Source organism: Sciurus carolinensis, chromosome 13, assembly GCF_902686445.1.
Source record: "Sciurus carolinensis chromosome 13, mSciCar1.2, whole genome shotgun sequence".
Taxonomy (NCBI): domain Eukaryota; kingdom Metazoa; phylum Chordata; class Mammalia; order Rodentia; family Sciuridae; genus Sciurus; species Sciurus carolinensis.
The window spans coordinates 50,891,026-50,905,415 of record NC_062225.1 but is presented as its reverse complement, the minus strand read 5'-3'; positions in this window follow the sequence as shown (position 1 = coordinate 50,905,415).

Below are 14,390 nucleotides of genomic sequence, written 5' to 3'. Positions count from 1 at the left end.
AGGGTTAGAAACAGCTACATGACTTTTCATTTGACCTTCACATTTTCATTCTTTTTAAACAACTCTGTTACAATAAGTAGGGTAGTGATAATATAAACCTTGGCAAAGAAAATAAGTAATTTAGAACTTGATTTACAAATAAGTAATGGACCTGCTGAGAGATTCTATAAAACATCTGCAAGTTGCCATCTTATACAGTGGTAGGTGATTCTAAGCATCAATTATTGTTTTTAGTTTCAGTTCCTTGGACATTTTGTTGTTATTACTCATTTGTCTGTTTTCTTCACTTGCTTGTCAGTAAAGGATCAAACAGAATTTCTTGGAAAAGCACAAATGCATTAGTAGCTTATAATAAGTTCTTCTAATCTTTTCTTTTAATTTTAAGTGTTATTTAAGCAGCTGAGAGAAGATGTTGGCATCTAGCCATTATGTGAGGATTTAAAATGAAATCAGTGACTCTCTAAAGTGACAGATGTAACTTTAATCATTCAGAGTGAGAGAAGGCTGAGTTCTCAGTGAACTGAATTTTAAGTTTAGTGATTATTTAAAAAAAGTAAGAATTTGAAAAATTGGACTGAGCAATAGTCATATATTTTTTATAAAGGTGAATGATTACAAAACTTCATAGCTTGGGTATGTTTTAGGATTTTAGAAATTTCTAGTTCACATTGGAACTCTCTTCAGAATAACTTATATGAAAGCTTTATAGAAAAACCAGTCCACAAACACAGCTGTCATTCCTCTGCCATTGTTTCCTATTTCATTTTATTTATTTCTTCTTTTTTTAAGGTCATGTCATGTATTATAATTATCCTTTGTAGACTGATTTGTGTATTCACCTGTTCATTGTCTCCCTTTTCCTGGGGGTTTAAAGCTATATGATAGTGAGAAATATTTATATTTTCTTTTCAGTGGAATCTTTGTCAAGGGGTAAATTCTCAGTAAATGCTTGTTAAGTTAATGAGTATGTCAATCAAAACAGAAGGCTTTTTTCTTCTCTTTGAAATCAAGGCATGAGATCACGTAATTCATGCTTTAGAGACAAGGTTCCCAGGAAAATTTAGTTATTAAGTTTTTTTCTGTATTACTTGATAATCTTATACATAGTCTCTAATCTGTAAATTTCTAGGGTGATACAATTACTTGCTGGTATAAAGAAGAGCAAATCATGGTATACAAAAATCTAAGGAGATCTTTAAGGACCTTCAGGATCCTTTCCAGAATTTAGAAAGCTTATTACAGAACAGTTCCCTTCTCTCCAGAGTATGTCATGATCCTTCTGAACATGATCATATTACTGGTTCCATTTTTTAAAACAATGAAAATACCACTTTCCCAGGAGAAGATATTAGTGATCTTATGATACAGTTATGACATTTCATTTTACATATTTTCAGGCTCTCTGCAGGTACCTTTTTAAAAATTGTATTTGTTGCCATAAATTTATTAACTAGAAATTATTGTCAACCTTCCACAAATGAGTAAATGAAGTTCAGCAAGGTTAAATATCTTGCCCGAAGGTTCTAATCTGGTGATTGATGGAGCTAACATTCAAATCAGGTCACGGAACTATACACTAAGCTCCCTCTCCTATCCACTGCCTTACTATCATTTACAGCTCAGGCTAGGATCTCCCTTTGTCACTGAAATAATTAAAGATATTAGGTTCAGGACTTATGGTAAACCATCATCTATTTGAACAGAGTGATAAACTGGCTCCATTCCATAAGGAATGTAGAAAGAAATGGCCATCAATAACAATTTGACTGGGAAAAAGATAAGGGGGGAAAATGCCACAGTTACTTTCTACCTTTATGTCCTTTCCCATTTTGTTTCTGTCCTTAATGAAATTTCTGCCTAGAAAAGAGTAATCTTGATTCAAATTGAGCAGAACTATACCAGGCTTGGTGTCATTTGGCCAGTAATATGACAGTGTGGACATATAGAGTTAATAGCCTCATTAAGCCTAATTACAATGAAATTCACCCACACATGCACTCTAACAAGGACCTTGACCATCTTTTCAATTAGTTCTTAAGGCACTTAATGTTGTTTAACTGCTACTTCCATGGGAAGATATTTTAGACAGAAAATCACTGTTGAGTTCTTCAACCTAACTTTAGAGGCCTCCATTTGGGTCATGTAATAGAGGTGACTGTTCTCTATGCTGGCATGTTTCATTTGGAATTCATATACTTAACTATCATTGGGTGCCTACTGCATACAAGAAACCAAGTTCCACAAAGCAGAAACATACAAAGATGAATGATTAGACTACTTTTAAGTTATTTAAGTATTGCTTAATTCAAATTAGAAATCCTTTTCAGAATTGTAATTTGTGCAATAAAGAAAGAAATCATAACCCCCAAATCTCCCATCTTGCTACCTTTGTCACAGTATCCTTCCCAGAACACAATTAATTATTACTTCTCAATTGCTCCAAAGAGTAGCTTGTATGTGCTGTGTTTATATATAGGCATGTGTTTACTCATAATAAAACTTTTTTTTATTTACATGAGATCAAACTACAGTATAGTATAATAAAATATAATGTGATGTATTGATATATAATAATATGGTATAATATAAACATTCTGTATCTTTTCTAACTTAATGTAATAACATGTCTTTAGATACTCCAAAAGCAGTACAGAATAGAATAAAATAGAATAATCCAGTGTATAGCTGCAGCAGAATCACTTAACCAGTTTCTATTGAAGCAAAGTAATGACCTTTACTGCAACACTGCAGTGAATATTTCTACTTATATACTTGTACTCTCATGAAAAAAATACGTGCATGAAGAATTTCTGTTAGTGGAATTGCTGGGTTAAAGGGTATCTGTGTTTTGACTTTAATTTCTATTGTTTGATTGCTTCCCAAATAGGTTTTGCCATTTATGTTATTTATGTGCAAGAATGGTTGGTAAGCAACTATTTAAATAGCTCTTTGATAATTAGTAAAAGATATGCATCATTTATAATATAATACAGAATGAAAAATGAAAAGCTTTTTTTTTTTTTTTTTTTGCATTCCAGGTCCTGCTCCAAGAAGGAGTCAAATTTTAACTCTCAATTTTCTCTCTCTTGAATTACCTCCACATTTCTAAATTATGCTTTACCAAGATCATTGATTAATCAACTTCCTATTTATGTAATACACTTTGCAATGCCAAAGAGAATACTGGTTCTCACACACAATCACCAACTATTTTCTCTGAGTGATCTTCACATTTTTTTTTTACCATACATTTCTGTAATCTTATTTAGTATGCATAAAACCTTATTTCTTGTCCCATCAAGTGTAGGCCATTTCTCTTAGAATTTTCATTCTAGATTGAAGATACTTCCCTCTATCACCTTACCCTAGCTTGCTTACTCTTGAATTTCCAAAAAATAAAGTCTCTACAGACTACCTGCACTCTTCTGAAGAATTACTTTCACATATTATTATGGTTGTGAGATGCATTTGTGATGTTAATTGTAACTGCAATTTGTTTTCTCTATTTTGAAAAATAGACTGCATTCATTGTTTGAAAACTAGACTGCATTCATTCATTCTGACTGACATTTACACTCTTCAGTATTCGCTTGTTATAAGTAAAGCTGTTTCTTGTATGTGTCCTTTGGTGAAAAGAAGTGTGTACCTAGAAGAATTTGCAGAGTAAAAATTACTTACATTTAGCTTACTTGATATATAGTGCAAGTTAAGAAAAAATAACTGTATCAAATTATAATTCTCTTTGCAGTGTATGAGAGTTTCAGTTGTTCCACTAGATGGTTAATATTTAGTATTGGCAAACATTTACATTTTAGCCATTCTAGATGTGAAGTATTGCATCAATGTTTTTAATTTGAATTTTCCCAATAGCTTATCCATCTTTTCACATGCCTACTTGTTTTTGGAATATTTTGTTTCATGAAGAGTTTAAGTCATTTGCCCATTTTAAATGAGGTTGTTGGTGTTCCATCTTTTGATTTGAAAACATTCTTTTTACATTTTCCTTTTTTTATTTTTACAGACTGTATATTGATTCATTGTACACAAATGGGGTACAACTTTTCATTTCTATGGTTGTACATGATGTGGACTCATACCATTTGTGTAATCACACATGTACATAGGGTAATGATGTCTGTCTCATTCCACTATCTTTCATACCCCTTCCCTCCCCCTCTCATTTCCCTCTATGTAATCCAAAGTTCCTCCATTCTTCTCTTATCCACCACTCCCCCACCCCCATTATATATCATCATCCACTTATCAGGGAAAACATTCAGCCTTTGGTTTTTTTGGGACTGACTTATTTCACATAGCATGATATTCCCCAATTCCATCCATTTACTTGCAAATTCCATAATTTTACTCTTCTTTCTGGCTGAATAATATTCTGATGTGTATATATACCATAATTTCTTTATCCATTCATCTGTTGAAGGGCATCTAGGTTGATTCCACAATCCAGCTATTGTGAATTGAGCTGCTATAAACATACTGTAGTGTGCTAATTTTAAGTTCTTTGGATATAAACTGAGGAGTGGGAAAATTGGGTCAACAGGTGGGTTCATTCCAAGTTTTCTGAGGCAAATCTTTTGTCCAATAATTATGTTATGGTTATTGTAATACTCTGTCTAGGCTCCCATAGCATATACTGGGTGACTTAAACAGAATAGGTTCCAAGTACAGGGGTGCTGGCAGGGTTGGTTTCTGGTGAGACCTTGCTTCATGACTTTCAGATGGCCACCTTCCTACTGTATCATCTTGTGGTCTTTCCTCTTTGCAAGCACACTCTTGTGTTCTTCCTAGAGGAACACAAATTCTTTCCTTCTGGGGTTTCACTCCTATGCTTAATTTATTCTGAAGTTTACTTTAAAGTCTCTCTCCAAATACAGTTATTTTAGGGAGACACAATTCAATTTATAACAAATATTTTCAAGTTTGTGTTTTGCTTTTGGTTTGATTAATGATATATTTTTATTAAAGGGTTCCTGAATTTTAATTGTGTACACCTTATCATTCTTAGTGATTGGTGTTATTTGTATCTTGTTTGTAGTAATCTTTGTTTTCCCAGAGCTTTTGAAGTCATTAGCCACTTTATCTCCTAGAAGCTTTATTGCTTTATTTATTCATATTATCTATAATCTATTTAATTGATTTTGTGTAAAGTACAAGGTAAAGATTATTAGTATTATATAAATATCTAATTGATCAAGTGCTATTTATTGAAAGGATTATTCTTTTCCTTCCAGAATCATAATGTAGCCTTAGTCACAAAGCTTCATTTCTTTAGTTTTATACCTATGTCTTGTGCCTTGTAATAAGTGTGGAATAAGAAATTATAGAAAACAGATTAATTTCCATATATCATTATGAAGAAATGTCTACAACCTTTTGAGTCAAAAAACTAAAGAGAAAAATTAAATTAACAGTATATAGCACCTATGTAAATGCAAAAGAACATTAATTAAATGTCACAAATAATCAATAAATGCATGTAAAGATAAAATAAGCTGAGAAAGGCATGCACAAAATATAATAGTGATTGTATTTAAAAACATGTTGTACAGAGAAATTACGTTAGGGTTAAAGGATAACAAAAAGTCTGGAATCACACATATAAAAAATAAAAAATATATGTCACAATCATGTCCTTTAAACTGGGAATGCAATCAAAATCTGACAAATATATGCTAGTAAAAGGAAACATTTTTAAAAAAATTCAAAGCATTCAGAATTGTTGATAAATTACATATTGTATCCCTTCATACTTGAGTAAAATCTTGGTTGGATACAGAATTCAATGTTGACTCTTGGCTTCTATAATCTGATGTTACTTGTCATGTTTATGCTATTCTGAGTCCTTTCCTTTAGTAGAATGTATTTCAGGTTAGTTACTTCACTTATTTTGTTTGAGTGCTTGTTAGTAGTTTATTTACATGTTTATGTTTCAGAAGTTTTGGTTTACAGGATACAGCCTTTTGGGTTGTAGTCTGGGTTATGGTGGGAACTTCAGTTTTACATTAACTTTGGAACATTATCTTCTATCTGTGATAATTTTCTATTCATTATTACATCTCTCCCTCTTTTCAGAACTCACATTTGTGATTTTGGATTTTAAGAATTGATGCACTCTCTTTTTCAAAAACTGCATTATTTATTTGCCTTCTACTTTTCCTGAGTAATAACAAATGCTCCCTTTATCATTTAAAATATAATGTTATCATCGCCTGGCAATTGTGCATTGTGCTGCTTAGAAACATTGGAATGAATGTGGTATAGTATGCTAGTTTCAGATCTTTTGGATAAATAAACAGTGGAATAGCTGGGTCATTTGGTGGTTTCATTCCTAGTCTTTTGAGGAATCTCCATTGTGGTTGCACTAATTTGCAGTCCCACCAACAGTGTGTATGTGTTCCTTTCTCTCCATATCCTTGCCAGTGCTTATCATTATTTATATTCTCAACAGTTGTCATTCTAACTGGGATGAGATGAAATCATAGTGTAATTTTGATTTTCCTTTCCTGACTTCTAAAAATACTGAACATTTTTTATACATTTTTGGTCATTTGCATGTCTTTGAGAAATGTATATTTAGTTCAGTTTTCCAATTATTGAGCTCTTTGTTTTGTTTTATTGGTATTAAACTTCTTCAATTCTTTATATATTCTGGATATTAATCATCCATCAGAAGAGTGCCCTTTAACAGATGAATGGATAAAGAAAATGTGGTGTATGTATGCAGTGGAGTTCTAATCAACTATGAAGATGAAAGTATGTCATCTGTTGGAAAATGGATGAAACGAGAGAGCATCATGCTAAGGGAAATAAACCAGATTCATAAGGTCAAAGGAAGTGTTTTCTATCATAAAAGGAAAGTAGAGATGAAAAGGAATTTAAACAAGAGGAAAGATCTCATGAAAATGGAAAGTGGATCAGTAGAGGTAGGGAGTCAATGGAAAAGGTAAAAGGGAGAGAAAGGGGGACAACAAGGGAATAAAATTGACCAACTTAAGCTATATGCATATATGAATGTATTGCAATGAATTCCACTTTTATGTAAAATTACAATGCATGAGTGGGGGTGGGTAGAATATATGGAAGACCAGAAGAGTAGAAGAAAGAGAAGAAAGGGAGGGAGGGAAAAAGAAACCTGGGGAACATATTGAAGCAAATTATATTATGTGCCTATATATATGTCATAATGAATCCCACATCTATGTGTGATTATAATGTACTAATAAAAGCATAAAAATATATTTTTGTTATCCCATAGAATCTCCAAACTTCTTTCTTTTCTTTTCTATTGTGTGTGTGTATGTGAGAGTGTGTGTGTGCGTTTTACTCAAGACTGAACTCAGGGCCTTGAACATGTTTAGCGAAAGCTGTGATACCAAGCCATACCTCCAGTCAAGAAAAGCTCTTTCTTATTTTTGACAACTCACACGAGGACAATGCTAATTTATTGTTTTGTTCTATTTTGTCATATTATGTTTCTTTCTGAAGTCACATTTTCTATTTAATCATAATAATTAAGAGAGATAATATACATGGCTTGATGATACAGGGTAGGTGACCAATAAATATTAGTTGAAATTTTTGAACCAAGATATTCATACCATCGTTAACAACCCTTCATATTTTACCTATACATATAATTAGATTTGTCTAGTGCATTCATCAATGTCATGCACACACATATATATATATGCACATATATGTAAATATTTAGAGAGAAAATAAGAATATGTATGACTAAATGCATATACACATACTAAAGGAGAGCACAGCAAAACTACATAATTTCCCTGTGTTTTATAGTCTTATACTTGTAGCCAGTTATAGCGAGCATGATAGAATATAATATAAATTCTTGTCAAGGAGAATTGGCACCCCACGTGGAAATGTCTTTTCCATTAAACACTTTACCGTGATGTCCTATTTGAATGTATTCTCTAGTATGTGTGGTGCTTATTCCATTTTGATCTCATATTCTGTCATCTATTCGGTGTCATAGAAAAAACGTTGACCCATTATAACTGACAAAATACATGAAAATTAACCCAGGATGAATGTGATTCTATTTTCAAATGCAAGAATTGCTCTATCTTCAGGTGGAAAAAAAAAAAATGAAGGTATAGATTAGAAGCTAAGTAGTATCGTGGGAAGCCATTTGACATTATAAAGACAACTATGAACGTCCCTAGAATGTGAAAGGTATGCCCAACATTTGTGTGAATCATAATTGGAATTAACTTTGGTTGCCAGAAATATTCCTTTAAGTGGAAGGGTAATTGCTGATATATGAGGTCAGAAACACAGCTCCATAGGAACTGTGCATATACTAATTGAGTTAATTCTCCCACTTCTGATGTCTGTTCTCCATTTGCTGAACAGGGTGTTCATGAAAGAGTTCTAATATGAAAGCTCAAACATACTGATAGAGTGGTAGTGATTGGATCATGCGTTTTCTGACCTCATAGATGAATTAATCCATGGAGTGCTGAATGGACCACTGGGAGGTGGTGAAAGCTGAGGTGGCAGGGCGTGTTTGGAGGAAGTAGGTCACTGAAGGTATGCCCTGGAAGGATATTTATCTTTCAGCTCTCTCTGCTTCCTGGTTCGCATGAGGTGAACAGCTTCACTCTGCTGTACATTGCCACCATGATGTTCTGTTTCACCTCAGGACCAAATAATGGAGCTAACCAACCATGGACTGATCCTCTGAAATCTTTTTCTCTGGGTCATTTTTCTCAGGTACTTGTCACAGTGACAAAAAAATTTGAGACTGCAGTATCCATACGCTAATGAATGGAAGGATAAACTCCAACGTACTTAACTGGTGAAGTATAAATATAAAGGAAATAAATGAAGTAGAGTAGAACCTTGGTTAAGGTGAAAAGGGTACTTCCAATGATAGGATTCAAAGTTATACTAGAAAGTATACATTCTAAGTAAAAAAAAAAAAGGTATAGAAATAAGCAGTTTTTCTGAAGTGATGAGAAAATTAGCTACTTTTTTAAAGTCCGTGTTTCACAGGAAACAAGAAAAAAAAATGAGAGCAAAACAACCTAAGAAAGCAACTCTGGAAAGAAAATGAAGTTTACAGAATTGGAAAGAAATGAAAAAATAACCACTGACTAAAACTCACCAGGGAATACTTTTTTAAAAATGTGAACATACATAAACCAGCAGGACCAAATAAAATGGATCCTTGGGCGTTGAGGGAATTGACTAATGAACTTCCCAGCACAGTCACAATTGTGGCTGGGAAGTCATGGAGCACTACAGAGAGCCAGAAAATTGGAAAACAACAAGAAATGTGGCATCATTTACTGAAAAAGGGGAAGCACTGTTTCATCATGTACCTTCCAATAAGCTGAATGCCGACACTTTAAAAAACAAAATAGACTATTAGAGCTGCCCTATTTGAGTTCCTCCGGGGCAAGCACTTTAGTGTGGATGGTATATGGCTCAATTTGCAGGACAAGGGGAAATTCTATAAATAATATTTGCTGAAGAGTGTAATTGAATCATAAGCCACAAAACCCATTTGGAAAATCCTGTTGTTCTCTCACCAAAATCATAGCAAGGATATATATACATATATATATATTAAAAGCCCCATAGATAAAAATTCTAGATATTCACAGAATAGAATAAATTCACCAAGAAGATTAATTTGCAGTGAAGGGAGATAGAGGAAATGACTTTTAATTTTATTTTGCCATAGTGCTCCCATGACCTTAGGTGTTCCATGGGACTGGAATTGAGTCCCAGATTCCTCAATTTATTTTTTGACCAGAGAAATTTATTGAATCTCTCTGAGTCGTAGGTTGTTCATCTAGAAAATGTCTAATAAGAAGAATTATTCATGTATTGTGATATCTTTGTTAAAGGACAAAGGGCAGCTACTATGAAAATTAAAATATGTAATATGAGAAACTGATTAAATAGAACTTGATGTGGAAAAAGAGCAAGGGTTCAACAAAATTTAGTCCCATTCCATCTTTTTTTTAAACTTTTTTTTTTATTTTTACAGACTACATTTTGATTCATTGTACAAAAATGGGGTACACCATTTCATTTCTATGGTTGTACATGATGTAGATTCATACCATTCGTGTACTCATACATGTACACAGGATAATGATGTCTGTCTCCATTCTGTCTTTTCCTCACTAATATAACATCCTCTGAGTCTCTTCAGTACAACAGTTAACTGCAGAAGATAACTACATAGATGCCTCGCTGTCTGTATTCATTAAATTGAGAGGAGATCTTTATAGGAAAATAAGTTCAGAATCTTAGTCAAATATTACAGGTATGTTGAATTAGTTTTTCATTCTTCATAGAGAAAACCAATGTTCTAATTTGGGTTTTGCTTCTTGTATACAATTGGACCTGAGAAGTATTAAGAGAAGAATATGGTATATTTTAATGAAAGTTTAAAAACTATGATGAACTGTTCATTACTGCTAAAACTATTAAACTTAAATTTGCTTTCTTTGGTGTGATTAAAAACTATTACTGCATGAATAAACTATATCAAGAACACTGTAACTGGGTTTTTTTGCCTGGCTCCCACACAGCAGGTTTATCTTCTTATCTCTACCACTAATCTGGAATTTCTTTTACTCTGTTACTACTATCAATTAGTATATTAGACAATGGAGATGGAAAATCTGCATTTCCAATCATTTCTAATTATTCAAAGGTGTATTCTACTCTTATTGTTGTACTTGAGAATAAAACATTCTGTCCTCTTACCATAATATAGGATTGTTCTCATACCGTATATAGTTTAGCCTGAATAATTACAAATTTCCAAATCCGATTTAAAACCTTCCCAATAATCCGTGAGAATTTCAACAGCCTGTTACAGCCTGCCCCTTCCTTTGGTCATGGGAGTCATAATTCCATAATTGAGGATAAAAGTCAATTCCTAAATACCTTTGCTTCTAAAAGTCCCCCAATTTCTGATATATTTGTTCCCAAAACCCGGCACTGGGATGTAGCTCATATATAAGATCAATATTCGTTGTGCAGAGATACTGCATCTTGTGGGCACAAACCATCACTGAGCAAGAGATAAATAGGCTTTTATTTCAAATGCTGAGTAACAATTTCATCCTTCCATATTCTTAGATACAGAAAAATTGAAATTATATTTCAAGTCATTTGTAAACAATTTCAAGATCTTTTTGAGTGAAATTTTGTTATATTCTATTCACATTAACAATTTCAGAGTCTGAATCAAAGAAGACCATATCCCCTGAGGTTTACAAGCAACTTTGTATTTCTTGCTTAAACCCCAAATAAATGATATTTTATGGTCTTTCTGTGAATCAGCATTTACTTAAATTCAAAAAAGGATCTATAGTACAGAATTACACTTCTTACTATGTTAAAAGCTTTATCTTAAATGAAATATTCATGAAAAGGAACAGGAAATAGCTTTGCTCAGGAGTTATATATATAGTACTGGTGCCTTCTGAGGTTTGTCTCCTATTTCTATAAAGGCAAATAGCAGCATCTAATCTCATCTTCCTAAGATTTTTCTTTTTGGACTGGGGATTAAACCCAGGGGCATTCTACCAATGAACCACATCCCCAGCCCTGTTTTGTATTTTATTTAGAGACAGGGTGTCACTGAGTTGCTTAGTGCCTCACCATTGCCGAGGCTGGCTTTGAAGTTTCTGTCCTCCTGCCTCAGCCTCCCAAGCTGTTGGAATTATGGGCATGAACCACCATGCCAAGCCCTAAGATTTTATATGCTCAATAGTATCTTCATTTCTGCTGAGATAATTATTAACTCATTAATCATCCTTCAAGCTACTGGGAGTGGTCACTTCATAAGTTTTCTTGATTAGTAAACTAATTTATATAGAAACTTTTATATTACTGGTCACCCCCACAGGATCAAAAACAAAAAGACCTCCAAAAAATTCCCTTTATGATATAACTGATATTCTGATAAATTTTTTAGTTGCACTCTAAGAACAACTTAAAATTTTCTAAATCCTTACTATTCACCTTCCATCCATTACATTCTGAAAATTTTTTTTTATCATATTCTGAGTTCTTTTTACCAGAGATAGAAGCTAAATTAATGTGGTTAGGAATAACAGGTATTCCAGTTTTCTGTGAAAGAACAGACTCTAGAACTCAACAGAAACTATTTCAAGTTAGTACTGTCCATTCCAGAAACGTCAAACAAAGTAATATCACTTTGGGTACTGCCAACGTGTAATAGAAGCCGGCACATGAACAATTCAAGTCTTCCTTATCTCATAATTGTGAAGTATATAAGTCTTTTCTTTTTTTTACAAATTATTGCTTAAATTAAGACATTACTACTTATCCATTTCTTTACATGTTTTCTACTCTTCATTTCAATTACCTTAATTCATTTTCCTTTCTCATGAGGATTATTTTAGTATTTATTTTATTTTAGGACTACTATCAAAAAAACTTTTATTTGGTTCGGTATTGTCTTCATTTAGCTGTGTTTTTTGACAGGTTATCTTCAGTAGCTTAAAAGAGTCTTTGGATATATCAATTCATTATCTTGTGGTTTCTCTAGCTATGGTGAAAATCCAAGCTTTCCTCTTATTATTAGACCCCTTCAGGTGATATAATTTTTGTTCTCAAGCAGCTTTAACATTTTTTACTTATTTGACTTTTCGCAATTTAGCTATGATTAGTCAAACTGGGAATTTCTTTATATTTATGATACTTGCAGCTCTTTGAATACCTTGAAGTTGTGGTTTAATATCTTCCATCAGATTTTGAAGATTCCTATCATTTCTTCAAATATTGCTTCTTTCTCCTTTCTTACCAGGACTCCAAATATGTTAGTCCTTTTGTACTCTTATAAGCTATTTTAAAAAGCTTTTTCTAAACTGTCATAATTTTTCACAAGACTCTATAACATTCTTTGTGTAGTCCTTTTTTCTTTTTATTTTAATCCATGTTTCTTCAGGGCGTATGTGTTCCATCTTCTGTTCCTACTCTGTCATTTTGCCCTCCGATGAGTGCTTAATTCCATGTATGCCATGTTGCTGTTTTAGCCTGCAAGTTTCACTTTTTATAGACACGAAATTTTTTTCTTTTTTTAAATGGTATACATTTTCCACCTAAAATATCTAAAATAATAATCATAGTGATTTTTAATGTATAGTTGCTAGCTAAAATATGTGGTTATTATATCAGTGCACTTCTATCTCTTGATTACCATTAATGTTTCCTCATCTGTGCCTGATTTTTTAAATGGAAGCTATAATTTGCCCATGCTATTTTTCAGTGACTGGCTTATATTAAATCCTTCTAAAGAATGCTAGGTTTTATTAGGGATTATTAGGTAATTTTATCATTGTGTGACTCTGAGCTTGTTAAGGTATAGATTTAGATTTGCTAAATGGGTTTATTTCAGTTGTAACCTGTTAGAGAACTGTCATTCTTAGGTCTCAGGTTAAAGTCTTAGCTATTCCTAAAACTACTTCTTGTTGCAGAAAATTCTGTTTTTCTACGTCCTAAAATTGATATTCTGCTAGATATTTCAGTCTTTCTTTATATATTAGCAGTTGGCCAAGGATCTAAGGAATATTTTTGGTTTTCCTCCTGGTCACCTTATTTGTAACACCTGACCTGCCAGGTACCAACTTCCTGGTAGTCTCTACTCACATATTATTTTCTGTAACCAGCAAAATGGGTGCTCTCTTCTTGGGCTCAACTTCTTATGAACCAAATGATAAAATTCCTAAGGTGGAAATGAAGATGATTGTTCAATTCATGAGTAGAGCAAAGATTATAGATATATTGAGCTAATCATGGTTCAGTCCCTACCAAGGGTTGTGCTGTATCTTGCCTAACTTTGGAAAATTTTTAAATAGGAAGGTAAATCTAAAATCAGCTAAATAATCATGGTCAGAAAGAGTGAAAATATTAATTCCACACATATATTAAACCCACAATATATTATTATTGTACATTTAATTAGTCAGTACATATTAGTTTAGCCCATGTCATTTCCTGTTCAATACTACCTTTAACAATTTTAGCAAGGCTTTGATTGAAAGTCTTATGGAAATAAATTTTTGGTCTTGCTTGTTTGCTGGCTTAATTGATGTATAAATATTTAACATTGACTGTTAGCCTTGAAAGATGATTCTCTGAGGCATTGTGACCTATCCTGGCAGTTTTCTTTCAAAATATCATTTCGTTACTTTCCAGCTAAATATTCAGCTTTCATCCTGACTTTACTATAGTAAAGGTGTATTTTTTTTTGACTGCTTTAAATATTTTCTTATTGTCTTTTGTATCCAAAGTCTGATTATAGTCTTCAGTCTTTTCTTTATGTTTATCTCACTCAGAACTCAGTAAGCTTCTTA